The sequence below is a fragment of the Sylvia atricapilla genome, chromosome Z (genome assembly GCF_009819655.1).
Source record: "Sylvia atricapilla isolate bSylAtr1 chromosome Z, bSylAtr1.pri, whole genome shotgun sequence".
Classification (NCBI taxonomy): domain Eukaryota; kingdom Metazoa; phylum Chordata; class Aves; order Passeriformes; family Sylviidae; genus Sylvia; species Sylvia atricapilla.
The window spans coordinates 51,433,486-51,439,520 of NC_089174.1; the positions used below are offsets into that span (position 1 = coordinate 51,433,486).

Below are 6,035 nucleotides of genomic sequence, written 5' to 3' on the forward strand. Positions count from 1 at the left end.
CATATCTGTATGGTGGTTGGGCAAACGCAAATGCCATATTGGAAAGCAATTTTCAGCGTGGCAGCTGAATGTGAAACTGGGCTGTTGTGTCGGTGCTCTTAGACAAGAGAGCTTGGAGGGGAGGACACAGTGAAGTCAGGATGTAGGTGCATTATGTTGCCCTGCCCTTCCAGTTTTGACAATGCACTGAATGGATCTTCACGGGAACGTGAGATTAACATTCCTTCTGTTCTCTTGCCTCAGGTGTCTCTACTTTACAGCTGTATTTTTCCTTTGTTCCTTTTATTAATTTTCATTGCTTTTCATTTAAGGCTTGAGCTGTCTAGGACTGCATGACTTAGAGCAGCAGTGTGTGCTGGTAACTTGAGGCAGTGCGCTGCGTCTCTTGGACTCCTAAGTCATAACTGGAGTAAATTTGTCTGAGCAGTTGATACACTGTGCGAGGAGTGGGTTTATTTTTGGTTTGTTTGGGGTGTGTGTGTGTTTAAAGGATGTCCTTAAGTGAGTTAGATGCAGTCTTGGATTTGTGGTTTCTTTCATTAAATTTCTGAATACTTGTGTTGTTGGAATTTCTTTCAGCTTCATTACAGAAGGGACTTCAAGCAGCTCTGACTTATTTCTTTGGAGAACAGCTCCCCACTTTTAATTGTATATGTGATAGTTTGTTAACAAAGAGGGAATGAAGGAAAGGAAGGAAGGAGAGGGAGGGAGGGGGGAAGGAAGGAAGGAATGGATTTTTGAAAGAATTTGTAAAAGTAATGAGGGATAGCTAATGGACATAGAGCCTTCATCTTGATACCCTGCATTTTGAATGTTTCTACAACAGCTTTTCTACCTCTGTTGCAAAGCTTAAAAAATGCCTTGAATTGTGAGAGATGAATTGAAAGACATCTTTTGTGGTCAAGTTCTAGAAGGTATCTTTGAAGTAGAAAAAAGCAAATGATACTTATAACTTTCTAGGTGTAAATATTTTGGACAATCCAGCTTCATGTGGGTGAAGTGTTTGAATCCCTTTAAAACTAATTGGAAAGTTTCATATGAAGTCCACTCATTTCTTTAATTGCAGCATAAATAGATGTGATCTCATTCTGCCTGTTGTTTCATATTTAAATTTTATTTTCAGGGTTTTGCTAGAATGAGTTCAACAATAGGATATGAGAAAAGTCAGGACTGGGGATCTGCTGCATTCGGAGGAGTATTTAAAGTGAAGTGGATCCGGAAAGAAAGCATTCCTTTTCGGTTTGCACATCATTTGCTCAACCCTTGGAATGACAATAAGAAAGTACAAATAAGCAGAGATGGCCAGGTAGTTACTCTCTTCTAAAATCTTCTTTACTTGGTAGAACTGTGTTTTGTTCATTAGCTTGTTCAGCCGTGAACGCAACTGTGCTTACGTACGTATTAATCTGAATCACAGTTCCTTGGTGCACGTTGTACCTTCTCCTAATGCAGAATTACTATTGAAGTAGTGGATTTGTTATAATCCAGTCAGCTGGATTTTTCCAGAATAAATGAAGCTTCATTGGTGGTTTTTTGGTTTGCTTGTGTTTTGGTGGTTTTTTTTGTTTGCTGGTTTGGTTTGTTTGTTTGTTTGTTTGTTTTTGTTTTGTTTTGTTGGTTTTTTTAATTTCTGGAGGTTTGTTTTCTGTTTGATTCAGATGTGTTGCCCTAGATAATATACCTTGTCATACCCAAATAATTGTTCATAATTAGGGACTTATGTTTTCCATAAAGCCTCAAGAGAATCTTGATATTGGAGGCAGAATAAGGCTTAGTAGTGTTCTCCAACTTGTTAAAGCTAAATGCAGCTACAAAAAGCCAGAAAAGAATTTCTACAAGAATTCTCTGTGGCAGTTTTTGCATTCTGCTCAGTCTCCTCCCAAAGCATCTCCTTGCTACAAGATTCAGGAGCTAAACTTTTTATATTGTCTTTTCGCTGCTTCCCCAAAACCTCTTCAGTTGTAAGAATGAGGAAAGGAGCATAGTGTAACAAGGAAAGGAATGTAGCACATGTTGAAGGTGACAGTGCTTCTCTTCTAGGTGGCTCTTCAGATCTGAAGATTCTCAACAATGTCGGAAGTAAGGGATTTATAATAATGTCTGTGATTCCACCAAGAGCTGCTGCATTATCTGTGACCTGCCTTTCCACATTCTGTAGCGCATGTCATGGAATTAAAAGATGTGGAGGATAATGATCTTTAGTTAAGAAGGAAATGATCTGTGGAAGGCACAAACTGTACGGTGCATCTTTTCTTGTGGTGTAATGTTCATTCTTTGCCAGAACTGACATTTTGCCTGAGACAAAAAACCCCCAACAAACTGTAGGCCAGGACTGCTTATGAAAGTTTTCCATCTCCCGTTGAGATCTACAGCAATCTCATGTTGTAGAGATAGTTGTAATGTATCACACGATAGCAAAAGCAACAACTCTTTCAGAAAGGCCACCAGCAACCTCTTCTAAGAATTTTGTAATCAATAGTTTTTATATGCACAATGGCAGCAGTGCTAATAACTTTTCTATTTCCTGATGGTTTCTAGGAGCTGGAACCTCAAGTTGGAGAGCAGTTGCTGCAGCTTTGGAACTATATTCCTTTGGAATGAAAAAACTCAACTGATTAAGCATAATGTGATGGAGGTAGGTATTATTTCATGTATTGCGTTCTGGTTTTATGACAGAGGAAAAGGCATCAACATACATGATATCATTACAGTCCTGTCATTGGTAGCTTGTGGAAGAACAGGTACACGGAGGACTAAATATTTTCTTCCTTTTGATTTTTTCTAGCTGACATTGTTGAAACATCAGCTGTAACCACTGGAAGCAGCAGCATGCCTACAATACCAAGATCAGGAAGTGGCGGCACAAGGAAACTAACTCCTGAGGCTTTTAGTCACAATGTGCAGCTAGCAGTGGGAAAAAAAAAAGTTGGAATTATGTTTGTTTCAGCGTTTCCTCATTGTAAAAAAATGTCCATAAGGTTATCCACCAATCTTTTTGTGAACGAATGATTTTTTTACAGTAGTGTGCAGATATTTGAAAATGTGGTGAAGTTCAAAATTAAGTTTAAGGCAGTGTACCACATGTAACTTGCTTGTGGGTTTAAAATAGCACAGCACAGAGTTTACATTGAAAGCACTCTCAATCCAGTAAATGTACAAAAGAAACGAGTTTAATGTTAATTAATCATTCATGCAGGTTTTGAGTAAAATAAATAAATTCAGAGCAGGTGTCTCCAAATACGTTGGGAGATTCCATAATTGTTTGGTGAACTTCCATATGCACAGTACAAGAGCGAAGGATATATTCATACAAACAGACAGCTGGAGAAAGCTAGATTTTGAATTCTTTAATCCTTGAATTTAATTCTTGAATTCTTTTTGAAGTTTAAATACAGAAGGGAAGGAAGCATGCGACTTTTTTGAATGCGGATTGGTCCAGTGATATTTCCACTTCCAACTTTTTTTTCCCTTAAAGATACTCACACTTTGACAAGCTGAAATAGTCTTTCAGAGGCCTGTGGCCAAATTATATTATGGTAGTTCACTAAGTTCAGCATTGTTATAAGATTTCTACTTCTTTTATAAAAAATAAAAATAATTACCAGTGCAACTTGCTTCATCTTTCAATGTAATCTTAACTTTTTCTTTCTCTACCTCATCTTTCAAGTTCTTTTCTTTCTTCTGTACTGCTGTTGTTTTGGTTTATTGGGCTTTTCCATAGTCATTAGCATAGTGTAATGTAAGGCTGTTACACATTCAGTCTGCTCACTGTCAGCAGTGTTGCTCATTCTTAGGTTAAGCTGAGAACGTTTTCTGCTTCTGAGCTCCTACTTAGTTTCTCATGTTGTCTTAAGATGTTGTCGTAGTTCTGCCTGTCCCATGTATTCATCAACTCTGCCACAGCATCATTAGGAACTTAAGTTAGACCTGAAACAGGGTACTGCAGGAGCTGGTGCAGTCAATAAAAAGGCTGCCAAGGATATGAATGACTGATATGAAAGAGAAGGAGACAAAAAAGGTATCCTTAGATTTAAAAGAAAAGGAGTGCTTAGGCATTAAAAAACCAACCAACCAAAAATATAAAAAACCATATATGTATGTTTTCATCTTGAATCCAGAACGGAAGACACATTTGCACCAAGTAGTTCTTTAAAATCCATCTCTTTGTCCTTCTTTTTTCCCCCTTGGGAGACATTTATTACTAGTTCAGCACTCTATTTAATTTATGTAATGATAGTACAGATAACGTACAAGAACCCTGCATTTGGACAAGAGTCAGATTTTTGACATGTTGCTGCTTCTCTCTGCCAATCAAGATGCAATCATTTTATAAAGAAGCCTTGCTAAGAAAAGCTGCGCACGCAGGTTCTGCTCATATCCGTGTTCTGGCTGAGACAGCAGACAGATGAAAAGTCAGTTTTTAGCTGCACTGCAGACGTTCTCTCAACACCAGTTGTAGGAAGACTGGCTCTTTCAGTGGGAATGCGTTCTGTCAGTTTTTTATAGAATCATGGATGGAGTTTTTTAGGTTGGAAAAGACTTTTTAAGTTCCTTGAGTCCAGCTCTTAGCCTAAGACTGGCCAAAATAGCCATTTTCTCCTCTTAATCATTAAATAAGTGTTGGTTGTTGAGAAAGCTGGAAGTGAAAAATGGGGCGTGTCTAATGAGAAGGAGAAATGAAGAAAAGAGCCACCAGATCAAGAAAATAAAAATGACACATTTGCTTAGTAGAAAATGCTAACATAGAAGGCTGAAAAACAAGAAAATAATTATTGAATGTGTACTCAGTGTCTGTAGGAAAATAAAAAACTAGCCTATTTAGGTACCTGACCTGCTATTCTGCCCTCAGATTTTCAGTAAGTACTAAATATATAATTTAAATCAGTTTTTAATGTAAGTAAGATGGGGGAAGATATTTGTGATTGATTTCTTGAAAAAATAATCATGAAGTCATACCCATTTTCTGATACTTACCATAAGAAATATTTTTGAACTCTTTCTGCATAAGTGAAGATAGATTGGTTCTCTACTGCTGTAGTTTTGCCAAGGCTCATAACTTTTTCATTGCTTTGTTTCACACTTGAACTATGTTTAATGTGAGCCATCCAGCACATATGATGGCTGTGTGTTTTGTGGAATTATTGGAAGTATTGGTTTTCAGCTGTAGAATATTCCCATCAGTATTGAAAGGTGGGAAAGGTTCAGCCTTTCTCAGTTTGCTAGATTTTTGGCATGGATGTGTTCACAAAGTAGACACTTCCTAGTATTCAAGCCTTGCTCTGCAGGTGAAGGAAATTACTCTGTCATGATGAAGGGAATTGACAGCTGAGCATCTGCTTTGAAGATTTGATTTGCCCTCTTACCACATTGCTTCTGAAGACTTCTAAGCCTTGACCTCTGTCACTCATTTGGCCACTTGCCTTGTAGTGCAATCACTTTGTGCCCTTAATGTGTATTCAGTATGACACCAACCCCCACCCTGTCATCTCTGAAGGCAGAAGCAATTTGGATGCCCAAAGATATCCCTTTTTTAAAAGGGAAGTTGAATAGTTATCGTATCATTAGGGAAAACCACCAAATGACATCTGCAGAACAGTAATTAAGAAGAGTCATGCTAGGTATTGGGATAAAGGGGAGCTGTTTCTGACTAGCATGTCAGAAGCCTTCTCATTCCCTGAATTGGGATGGGGGAGAACCAGCAGCTTATTATATGGAGGAAGTTTTTTGGCGTTTATTTGGAAAATGGCTGTGCCATTCCAGTTAAGATAAGATTAAGAATTTCTGTGGCCACAAAGCTGGGGAATAAAACCTCAGCTTCACTGCAACCAGAATGGGCTTTCATTGTTCCAACCAAAGCAAGTATGACTTTGCCTAGGTAATCGGGGGGGGGGGGGGGGGGTGTGGGGGGTGTGGGGGGGAGGAATGATTGGCTATCTATTTTAGAAATAAAGCTATCTTCTACTAGGTTGGGTGAAAGTGTACCTAATCATCATAAGATAGATGATATAATTGTAACGACTGTTGGTAGCTGAACG

The 6,035-nt window shown here is 38.3% G+C and overlaps 1 pseudogene; it reads left to right on the forward strand.

The window, feature by feature from the left end:
* Positions 1-2,619, forward strand: part of LOC136373994 (3'-5' RNA helicase YTHDC2-like) — a 29,600-nt pseudogene extending 26,981 nt beyond the window's left edge.
* Positions 2,620-6,035: the final 3,416 nt, after the last annotated feature.